The sequence below is a fragment of the Ctenocephalides felis genome, unplaced genomic scaffold, assembly GCF_003426905.1.
Source record: "Ctenocephalides felis isolate EL2017-DRISC unplaced genomic scaffold, ASM342690v1 CF-g0.4_SCAFFOLD_01604, whole genome shotgun sequence".
In the NCBI taxonomy this organism is placed as follows: Eukaryota; Metazoa; Arthropoda; class Insecta; order Siphonaptera; family Pulicidae; genus Ctenocephalides; species Ctenocephalides felis.
Window position 1 is genome coordinate 35,772,910 of NW_020537758.1, and position 12,781 is coordinate 35,785,690.

At 29.5% G+C, this 12,781-nt stretch overlaps 1 protein-coding gene across 1 annotated transcript in view; it reads left to right on the forward strand.

Moving 5' to 3' along the window:
- Positions 1-3,495: 3,495 nt before the first annotated feature.
- Positions 3,496-12,781, forward strand: part of LOC113373673 — a 108,144-nt gene continuing 98,858 nt past the window's right edge. Inside the window, exon 1 of the mRNA XM_026613954.1 lies at positions 3,496-3,925. The gene's annotated coding sequence lies outside the window, so the exon portion shown is untranslated. The remainder of the gene's footprint in view (positions 3,926-12,781) is intronic.

Consider the following 12,781-nt stretch of genomic DNA (forward strand, 5'->3'; position numbering starts at 1 on the left):
TTTAATGTTTATATTGCGAATCACTAACAAAACACATTTTAAAATTATGATTTTTCCTATCAACTATTATAAATGTTCTATTAACTATTATAGAAATAATAATAAAGATCTTGAAGACTGTGATCAGTGCACTCATTAAAAGCAGTTCCGGAGTCACTATTGTTTATACAGGTTTCCATTTTAAGAAAATACATCAATAAACCTAGTATTTAAAACTGCACTAAAGATTTATTTTTCACATATCATTAAAAATTTATGAATGCAAAATGCATGAACGTCATGTCTAAAACGTCAATGCACGCAACAAAATTCGCAGCACTATCAAAATTTCACAAATGTTTGACAAAGCTCAAATTACACCAAATTTTGATGATCACCTGTTCACGTTTCTGATCTTTACTGAGCACCACGTTAGAAGTCATTTTCCTCCCTATCAGCTGAGTCCTCCGTGAGGCACTGATTCAGTTGGACGCATTTGGCGCGCAACAATCCGGAATTGACCTGGATAACTTGCGACCGACTATCCAAGGATCACGGCACAACATCGGTGCAAGTTGGAGACGGCCCCGGGTTTTCGCACGCTAACTGAAGACCATGTGACGTCACACGTGGGCGTTGGATGGTGCAGGGTTGTGAAGGGACACAGAAAGGGTTGATCGCTGGAGCCAGAAATTGAAAGAACTGGGAATAGAGTATGTTTAAAAGCAAACAAATTGTTAATGCATTAGTTTTTAGTAAAGATCGGCCTGTCCGTTTCTTACTAATTGTCGAAGATTTTTTTAGATAGTTTTAATGAAACTTTGTCTAGTGAAGGAGTTCATGGTTTTAACGGTTATACTAAAATTTAAAGTAGTCTAATATGTAATATGCATGTACCTATGTGCGGTTGCATAGTTGAGTGTATTCGAAGGTATATCAATATAAAGTATTATAAATAACACATATTGGGAAGTTCATGCAACTTGCTTAAAGGCAATATGCCATATACATCTAGATTTTTATGGGAATAATCATCAACTGCATTGGAACATTCGGTAAATACCACTTTGGATTTTATGCTTGGTGAATTAAATTAACTATAACTTCTGTTTTGTCTAATTATCTACTTGCAATTGATAATATTATGTAATTCATTCACTTCTAAGCAGGATCGAATTATAAAAATTGAAAGAAGTATTTTCGTTAATTGTAGGTACTTCGGTAAGCAAAGCAAACTGTTGAAAACAGTTGTTGAAAATTTTGATTTTTGAACTGATTCTAAATATTGTAGAAAATATTTATTCACAAATCTACTATATATTTGTAAAAATTTGAAAACCAAGCACTAAATGGCATTTAACTTATTTTTTAAAAAATATCTGTTTTTGGCACATATAAAAAATGTTTTGCTCAAAGAACAAAAAAAAAACTATTTTTTTCCAATTTTTCCTTTCCCAATTGCGCATTTCCTATCCTAAAACGTACGCACGATATTGTGTGGCTTTCGACCCACATTGTGATTTATTTCAAACCTGAAGGACATAACGCAATTATTATTGTCTAATTTTAATGTTTATTCTATATATAGGCCGAAAACATTTCAGCTGTCTTGCATGTTAGAACACAATTTATCATTCGCATTTTAGCATTTAATCTTCTTAATCATTACGGTTGTTATATTAGTATTGTTATTTATGTAACTTATCGCCGGTGTAATAAAGGAGTTGCGATGAGAGATAACTTTTACTATAACAAGGTAGTTTAATAGTAGAATATAAATATACGTATAGTACTTATGCAAGAACCTACGGTATTATTTGGATCACCGATTAGCATGCTTTAATTTTACAATAGCTGATATAAAACCCGAAAATTGATTTTTATGAAACAATCACTAAATACTTGGATTTTGATCATGGGATTCAAAAAGTTCCAGCAAAACTTCATAATAGTAAAGCTAAGAAATATTTGTCAGATTTTTTAAAATACTGAGTACATCTATTATAGTATATTTTCAATGAATTTGTTTATATATGATATTTTTTAGATATAATCGATATATTTGTCTATATATTTATTATCTAATGATAAAAGTTAAAAACTGAAGTGAAATTTAGTTTCCATTTTTTGTTAAAACCTCCACTCAGAACGAAACCTTATTATATTAAGAGAAACTGGAGATCCTAATAAGACTAATTGATATTTAATTTTTTTATAAATTAACTATTAAAGAGATTTATGTTTTAGCTGAAAAATTTGACTAGCCACTTTTATGTTTTCTTGACGTTTCAAGCATCGTGAATCGTTTGGGATCAAAATTGGTTAAAATCTATGTATGCGTCGACGTTTTTTCAAGGCGGATCCTTTTAATTACAAAACTTTAGGTTCAATTAATTACAAAGCTTTAATTTCGTTCCATTTAATAGTTGCGAATTTGATCTTTGGAAAAATCTTGCTTTATTTAAGTACATTGCTTTTAAAAGTATTAAAGTTATTAAGACAATTACCATTACCTCCGCATGACCGTTCTTACTCCAAGAAATTCGTTTGCGAGTGAATTTAGAACAAAAATTTTGAAATATCACTGTACTGTCAGTATGTCTAAACTAAAATTATATTATCAAAGTATACTAATCATAGACCTTATAATACCTCATAGTATTATAAAAAGTCTGTGATACTTGTGATTAATTTTATAATAGTTTACTCATGCTGAATTGAATTGCAGTATTAGTGTATAATTAAGAGTAATTGTATTAAAAATATCAAATTGCATATATTAAATATTTATTTTCCTCATTATTAGTTATACATTTATAGAATCGTTTTGTATTACGTATATTATTAATTCATAATAATTTGAATGTTATCTAAAAGTATAAATATAATTTATCTAGATGTATAAATGGTTTCCATTTTCTATTCCAAATTATTGTAATCCTTTTTAGAGTTTACATACAACGAGCATGCTTTTCAATTTCGAAATATATTTGATATAGGATGCCCTTTCTATTCCATAATTTACAATAATTTTAATATTCTGCTAAACGACTATTGACTATGTATTCAGGACTAAGTAGTTGCTTTTGCTTATATTTACAAAAAAACACTTTTTGCATCTAAAATATTTATGCGTGTTTGGATTATTCGGAAATGTCAATATATATTACGTGAAATGTATTTGTCATTCAGATGAGTATATATTTTACAATAATTTTAATATTCTGCTAAACAACTATTGACTATGTATTCAGGACTAGTTGTTTTTGCTTATGTTTAACAAAAAACACTTTTTGCATCTAAAATACTTATGCGTGTTTAGATTATATAATTGTCAAACAAATGAGTATTTATTTTGCTCCTTGGCTTTAACTTTATATTTTAAATTTAAACCTCCCGCCATAATTTGAACTTGAAGTGCTGGCAACACTGTTTCGTCAGCATATGGCAATCTGATCGGCTCACGATGTTGCCGGCACTGCTCAATGACATCCACTGTCATTAAAGCAAAATGGCGCATTTAGTTTTGATGTTTTTAAGTGTGTTTAGAATTAAAATAGTATATCAATGATAAATGTGTGACATTTGAACACCGTGAGTTAACAATTACGTAATAGACAATATTTTAATTGGTGTAAGGTGATTATGTCTGTTTATGTGTCGTCGTGTATTTATGTGTTTTGATTTGTTTAATAAATATCCCACCTGATGAATGTACATAATTCTTTAAATTCAAAGTTCTTAAAATACTGAGTTTACAATCACTTTATTTTCATGAAATCTGAATAACTATGACCTAACCTAATGCATAAAACAGATTAGTGTAAAATTAATCAATTTCAGGACCATCTTTCAAGTGTTGTTGTTGTGCTCAGGTGGACCCCAAATAAGGGGTTGTTTTTAAATTTGACTGGGAGATAGCTGTGGAAATATGGCCTTCAACGAGGTAAGTCAATAATTTATATTTATTGCCTTAATTTTAATCATTTTTCTTATAACTATATCAGATTGTTGATATCAGATAAATGTAGGTTATTATCTCATATCAAATGTCAGTTTTTGCGTTTACAATACTAATTGGAATGCAAGAATTGACGTTGTAAAAGTATTTTTTGACAGGTAACAATAAGTTTTATCTTATCTTCGAATTTGTTTGATTATCTTCTATAAAAAATAATTCCTAATTTCAATGTATTCAATAATTTACAATCTTGCAAACTTATAATATGTTGTATGGCATTTAATACAATTTATATAGATCGTTAAACGTAATTAGTACCAAATCGACAACAACTTAGATTGAGGTTAGATTCCATCTCATTATATAAAACCTGTTTATTTGTGTTCTCTATAATTTTGGGAAAATATGTGATTGCCTTTTCGATTTGATTTCAGGTTTCATTTGTTTATTGCAAATAGAGATATTTCCCCAGAGAAAAAGACCTTACCATTGAATATTAATGTAATTTTGAGAATATTATGTTGTATTAGTTATTGGGAAAGATTAAAGCAAAATCTCAGACTGCTTACTTTCTGGCATATTTCTTTTATGAACCTTGTCAAATTGGAACAAATCATTTTACTGGATATCAATATATTAATGAATATCGATATATCATATTCTAATATTGTCTTGGTATGGACTATATATTAGATTTGATTTTAGGTTTTCTTTGTTTATTCTAAATTGAAATATTTCCTCAGAGACAAAGATTTGGTTGGATTTAGTATATGTAATTTTGAGTATATTATTCTAATGATCACAGACTGCTTATTGTTTGGCACAGTTCTGGAAGGAGCTTTGTAAAATAAAATCATTTTAGTTCTAGATTTTAATTTAATAATTAATTAAGTTTTGAAAGAGAGCAAGTGGTTTCTATGGTCTTGAAGAACTCTTTGCTAGTAGAGGTTTTTTATTTTTTTACTTTGCCAAATTAATTGGGCCACTATTTCTTTATTCGTCAGTAGTTTATTCAATTCTTTATAGTGGATTATTCCAATTCTTATAAGTGGATTGGGATAGATGTATTTTTTCCTGGTTCTTTAAGCCCCCTTCTATGATGATGTCTTTAACCTGTTCAATGTTAGATCATTGGGAATTTACTATAGCCCTTAGTATTTTATTATATTTGTACTGCATATTTTTCTGCAAATGCCTAAGCTCAAAACCATAGATCCATGTGGATCCATGTTTGATAAGGTATTTTATTGAAGATTTTCTAAAAATTAGGTCGAAACATTTTCACTGTTCATTTCATTGTAAATAAATAAAATTATAAATAAATGACTTTACAATTCGACTTTGTCGAACTCTAACAAAAGTATCTTTTATTACAATGTCCCTATTTCTATTTCATGAATTATTTGCATTTAAGACACGACTGAATGGAGATCGTGCATTTGATAATAAATTGATCCGGCGGTCGTGATATTGGGTTTCGCAAATAGGTAACACATGGATGGTTGCATAATTTTCACTTATCGATTGAAATCTGCGTTATTTGATCATCGAAATTGGTTCGGCATTTTCCAGTCAAACACAAATTGCACAAGTAAAAATTCTGATTAAATATATTGAGTCAGCCTGTGGTCCCATGATAAAAACTTGAAATTGCAGCCACTAGTTTGAGGTCAACTGTGATGTGATGTCAAGCAGTATGATATCAAATTTTCACTTTATAGATCAAATTCGATCACAAGTAAGAACTAGCCTTTCGGGTGCATATATTCATATGTATATAGAATACAATGGGAATGCTACCCTAAGGCAGGTTCTAGATCTGAGTTAAACTCCAACTCGATTCAGGAAAGAATAGTGTGAGAGATTTTCCATTGCTGTTTCACACCGCAGGGCTATTTTTAATTGGAAACATATTTCTGATCTATATTTTTCAAACTTAGGGAAGTGGTGAAAGATTTCATTGAAAAGATTTCAAAGAAATTCAAATCTAACAGAAAAAAATATAAATGGAATTAGATATTCCGAAAATTATATATATATATATATATATATATATATATATATAACTTCACATTTGAATGCAAGCAAAGTAAGTTAACAGAAATATGCATACAGAAATTATATTGCATAACTGTAAATATGCACGAACGTTAATTAAACAAGTGTGGCTCACCCAGCCGGTTACGGAAACGTTTTTACATAAATAGGAAGAAATTTGAAATATTTTATAAAAGATGGTACTTTAGAGTAACATTCCTTCTTATGAAAATTCCAAAATACCTATTTCATATTACATTGATGATTAAATTCATCGTTAGATTAAATCAAGCGATAGACAAATGTGCATGGCTGATGAACTTAGCATAGAGCTTGGATTCATCAACTTGATAGATGAGGGTAAAATAATTTTACAAAATTATTATAACAGCCTTTTTATCCGTTAGACAGAATCCGTTATAAGAATATAAATAAGAGAAAATTTATTATTTTCAATATTTTGCAAAAAAATTCTAGCCCTTGCACTTGAATGGAAAGATCTTCTATATTTCAAGACCAAATTTGATTAAATTGATTTCTTCTAATCAAGGATCACAAGTGCTTGGCATTCGGTGAAATAATAACCACTTGGAATACACTTTCAATCAAGTCATTGAAAATCTTGTGACACATTACCTCAAAAGTTAGGTTTTCAATTAAAAACAAAGTAGCATTTGTCCGCAAGATTTAGTCTTTTAACAAATCTTGCTTTAATTTTTTATTATAAAGTTAGTAGTAATTTCATATTTTTTTTATCTGCAGTGGATTGATGCATTCAATGAAATGAGCATTGATATCAAACTTTGTCAATGATGGTAGTACAAATGATAAGTCATTTTTCCAGTAGATCAGATATCTTTCGGATTCTAAGAATATCTTTTAAATTCCGTGTTAGCAGATGGAGTTTATTATGCGATATTAAGCCAGTACTAATTTTGATTAAATTAATTGCTTCTTATCAAGAATCATAAGTGCTTAGAGTTCGGTGTATTAACGAACTCTGTTTTGGTGGCAGCTCAATTTTGGAAGATAACTTGAGAACCTTTCAGTCAGTTATGAGACATTGAAGATCTTGTGAAACATTAGTTTAAAAGTGCATTTGTGTGTAAAATCCAAACAGTCCTTTAAACATCTCTTGTTCGAGTTTGGCATTATAAGCCTAGTACTAATTTCATTTGGTTAATTACATTGATACCTGCATAGGATTGATGCAATTGCTGAAATGAGCATTGATAACGAACTCTGTCGATGATGGTAGTATAAGTCATAATTCCAGTAGATCAAATATCTTTCGAATTCTAAGAATATCTTTTAAATTCTGTATTAGGAGATGAAGTTATATTATGCGATATTAAGCCAGTACTAATTTTGATTAAATTAATTGCTTCTTATCAAGGATCATAAGTGCTTGGCGTTCGATGAAATAACGAACTCTGTTTTGGTGGCAGTGGTGGCACGATAACTTGGGAACCTTTCAGTCAGCCATAAGACACTGCAGATCTTGTGAAACATTACTTTGAAAGTGCATTTGTGCGTAACATTCAAACAGTCCTTTAAACATCTCTTGCTTGGTTTGGCATTATAAGACTAGTAGTAATTTCATTTCGTATGATTACATTGATACCTGCATAGGATTGATGCATTCGATGAAATGAGCATGGATAACGAACTCTGTCGATGATGGTAGTACAAGTCATGCTTGATGGGAGATTCAACGGCTTTCACGAATTAAACGGAATGCATGTGTACAGCTCGGTTTCCGCTTATCAGCTCCCTACTAACACTAACGGACATGACTCATTGTCATCAGGCATCAACGATTCCAAACTGAAATTGCCACTTGCGATTTGCGAAATTCTCATTACCTAAAATATATTTGTTGGGGATATAATTTACTTGTACGGTAAGGAGAACAAAATTCCGCAATCTCTGTATCCCAGCACATTTTATAAACGAATTAAATAATTTTGTCCCAAGTCACATTTAGGATGTAGTGATTCTCCTGAAAATCTAGTCCAATGTGGTTTTGTAATTTGCTACAGTACGAATCCGATGTCTATTCGCTGATGTTCTTCCTTAATCTTTTCCAAATCAGTTTATTTTGCTTATTTCACATTTGCGACAACATTGCTGTTCGGACGTCTTTTCGTTTTATTATATTGGCAATGAAGGTGACAAACTTCAGGGCATTAAGCTTTACACGTAATGGTTGCTACCCCTGGTAGAGGGGATAGCGGAGTGTTTTAATTGAACTAGTTGTTCACTTTAAAAAGTAAATTCCGCTTAACAACATGTAAATAACCAATAAAAATAAATATATCTTCTTTCATTATAACTTAGTAACAAATCAGTGATTGTAATTAGAACTGCAACAAATACATAAAATACAAACAAATCAGCGTTTAATACAGTCCACAGCTACAAGGGTTAAATTATAACCCAACAACCTGAATTTTCGGAGGAGAGTTTTAATAAATTTTATAACTAAGTAACACAAAATTACAATTGCTTTACTTAATTTTTAAACATTTTGATGCCCTTCTAATTATATGATTGATTAAAACCAGTTAAATATTGTATTCATTTCAAGTAGAACATGACGAAATAAAATTCAAAGTATTTTGGAAAGTACTTCTAATTTTAAAAGTATTTTTTCTTAATAAGAAGACTCGATTTCTTCGAGTGTGCATGGGAAGGAATTTACTTCTGTAAATTTAAGTATTATTTTAAATAAATTGTGGCTGATAAGCCAGAGTTCAAAAATGGCTATACAAAACCACAAATGATTTTGTTAGCTCAACATAGTGGTACCCCTAGTTTTACAAATTAAAGTTTTTTCTGTATTTTGAAAGAATGATCAAAATATTGTTGACTACATATTTTGGTATCTTTCATTTGCTTCTGCGGGTTTAATTAGATTTGGTGAGGAGTTTTTTGATATCACGTCAATAATGCAAGTCATCAGCTCACACTGAAGTCTACTATTATTTGTCTCCAATATAAAATATTAATAGTCATTTGATAAACACAGCGTTTGATGCGAATTGACTATTTTTAGACAGTCGGTAGTTGATCACACAAAGATTTTTCTCGTGTCGATATCATACTATGAACAGACAAAAATAAAATTGTTGGTGATTTTTTGGTAACCGAAATTTTATGATAGTACGATATCAGTTCTGTATATTGTGTCGGTCTGCAGATCAGTACGTGTTCAATCGAGACAGAAAAATATTTTAATATCATTCAAGATCCTATTGAAACACGTCAGTTTTTCACTTAGCTCTGTTACAGTAAGCTTCTACCTCTTCTACCTATATTTTGTTGATATTTTCAATTGATTGATTTAATAAATCAATTTGCAAATTCAGAGTGATTTCGGAAGAAATTATTTCAAAATTTCGGAATGAGGAGCAAAGATTCGCTGATATTATTCGTTATGATAAAATATAGAAGACACGAGTATTCAATTGAAAAGAATTAATATATTAGTATAAAAATGAAAAATGTTGAAAGCGGCTAAATGCTATATTCAGAATGATTTTCATCAATACTGTCCTCAGTCGATTTCGAAAATAATGATTTCAACATTTTGGAATGAGGAGCAAAGATTCGCTGATTTATTCGTTATAATAAATTGCAGAAGACACAAGTAATCAATGGAAAATAATTAGTATATTAGTATAAAAATGAAAAATGTTGAAAATAGCTAAATGCTATAGCAAAGGCGAATAAAAAAATATTTATCTAATATGTTTGGAAACCATCATTTAGATGACTACTAGTTTAGTTGCATGAGGAGCGCCGGAAGTAATCTTTGGATGAGTATAATGGAAGTTGGATGACAGGAAATGCACCTGACATTAACAGGCTGGCGACTGTAGTTAGATTTTTCCTTTATATGCAAAGTATGTAATGTTTAATGAACTCTCATTTATTGGGAGAAAAACTGATTGATAGTCGATTTTGCACGAATTTGTTTGATTACACAGGGTGTGGTGGCATAAACAATTAACATATCAATTAACATTGTATTGGAATTGAACGCTGTTACTACGTTTTCATCTTAAAATACATAATTAATTGTGTTTTTTGACTTATCTCATGTGATTATTTATCTTATTGCTTCTGATCCATTCTCCTCAATATTTTTATTTTAGTATTTTTTTACCCCATTATAATGCTATTAATTTTTGGCCTTAATTTCATTTGTGGTGACTATAATCATCTCATGTGAAAATGACATTAACATCTACATTTTTTATTCTATTTTTGAATTGATCCAGGATATGAAAAAGACACTATATAATTTTTACATGATTGAAATTTTGAAGATTTTCATTTTAGTGCTTTTTACTTATTGCAGCAGTTATTTTTGTCGTTAATTTATTTTTTGGTTACTTTAGTTACCCTATGTGAACTTCTCTGCTTCTTTTTATACTTTGACCAAGAATATGAAAAATATTCGGAAAAGCATGTGTTAATTAATTTGTAATTGATACAACCATTTTTTTATAAACTTATAAGACAACACGTTTGCATTATTAATTCATTTATTATAGCAATATTATATTTTTATAATATTACAAGACATTGATTGTTGCTTCCATAAGATGTTGATACAATAAAGTATAGATTCGGTTTTAGTAGACAATATTACATTTCTGACTTGTAAAATTATTGCAAAATGCGACAAAACATCGCATTTGGATCAGTATTTGCTTAAGAATCATAAATATATCATATGCAAAATTATTTTTCCATTCGATTATTTTACCACTTTCTAAAATATTATTTATAAGACACTTTAGAACGTATTGAACACCTAAGTGTACTTTCTACTTTTAATCAGCCTCGACGACTATATTCAATCTAATATGCCACCGCGATTATTTTTTTTATTAATATTCAAGTGCAAAGTGTTATATTTTATATTTGAAAGTACCTTAGAGCAAGATGTATATAATTATTTTGCTAATATAACGTGGGAAGTAACCGCTGCAGTTTTTCATAAACTTTCACTTTGTCTTCTTATTAGTAGTTGTATGCATTTTCGCATTATTTAAAGTAAAATGCGTATTATTTAGAATTTATTTATGAAATATGGTTTAAATTACCAATGTTCAAGTATGGAAAATTAGGAAAGTTTGAATAATATATGGGACGATTCTGCCGTAAATTAGACCATTTTCATGGCAAGGCTATGTTACATTCCAGTTTTCATATAAAAGGCTATTCTTCACTGTCAAAATGCCATGTATTTGCGATCAGGCGTATATACATGATATGCAACTTCACTCATATGTTATCAAGCCATATCTCAAAGATGCGGTTAACATAGTTTTTTTGACCGTGTGTTCGTTTTCTGTGTTAGGTCTCACTGCACATCAACCACATTGGATTTAACAGTTTTTAGTACCACTTTATATGAAAACTGCTACATAACATAGCTTTGCCATAAAATTTGTCTATTTTACGGCAGAATCGACCCCTTAATCAATAATTTCACTTTATGTTATTAGTAAGATGTAAATGGTTGGTTACTTTCAGTTCAAATATTTGTACTAGGATTTCAAACCAACTCGGTTAAAAATCATAATCCATAAGTTGTGGCATATATTCAGATGTTCTAAAGATGGATTAAGGTATTTTTGTCATCGTTTAATTATTTTTTCTGTGTTTTTTCTTAATTGTGAATTGTAACTGGGAAATTGGTATTAGATTATGCCTTTTCATAATGCACTCTTGCAAACTAAAATTTGCCTGCGTGACTGAATTAACAAGTCTGAATTTACCACTGATGTTTTCGTAATGTTTAGCATGCAAATCATACTAATATCAGTATATATTTATTTTAACAGTTATAGTCAGAAAAAATTTATTTATTTTAGTCACGATTAAAAATATATCTTCTCTCATCTTGTAACTCTTATATCTTTTGACATAACATGCCAGTTCTTGCTGTTTCAATGACTCTTGTATTTTTAATTAACATATGTGTGTTGAGTTATTTCGCATAAATATATTATTCGCGGTTTTCTATTTTTCAAGAGCTCTTCGATCGATTCTCGTCTTATTTACAATTCGTATTTCTGTTTCGGAATGTTACCTTGAACTTGTTTTGTAATACATGTATGTAAATGAAGATAGTTTTTTTATTTACCCAAATAAATCTTTCACTAAGTTGTGATGTCTTATAATAGGCCACGTATTTTACTGCTGTAAGGTTAGAAGAAGCAATAACGATTGGCGACATAAGCCAAAATTAAGAAAAATAATATTAAAATGCGAATAAAATGCACTTGATGCTTCTTTCACCCTGAACTTATAATCGAAATTATTACCATAGTTTGCATATTTTTATAATTAAAATTTTCCATTAATAAATAAAATTTAACTGATCTGAGATGTGATCTCTTATATATTAATTTCTCGTAAATAAATTTTTTGGTATCATTTTCAATGAAGATATAACATAGATTACATATCTAAAACATTTTTGTCATTATTAATGTAACTTGCTCCAATATAATTTTCCAAATAACATGAATAAAATAAGTGTACACGTCTACATGCATATATATATATATATATATATATATATATATATATATATGAGTGAGTTCTTGAGGGCGATACATCAAACAAAGAAAAGGCAAAGATTTATAAAATAATCTTTAATTCCAAACGTTTCGACATTCAATTTAATGTCATCATCAGTGGATATTGAACATAGTATTTTATATCTAAAAATGTGCACACATCACAGAATTTTGCACTAGCATTGATACAACCAACCAGTCT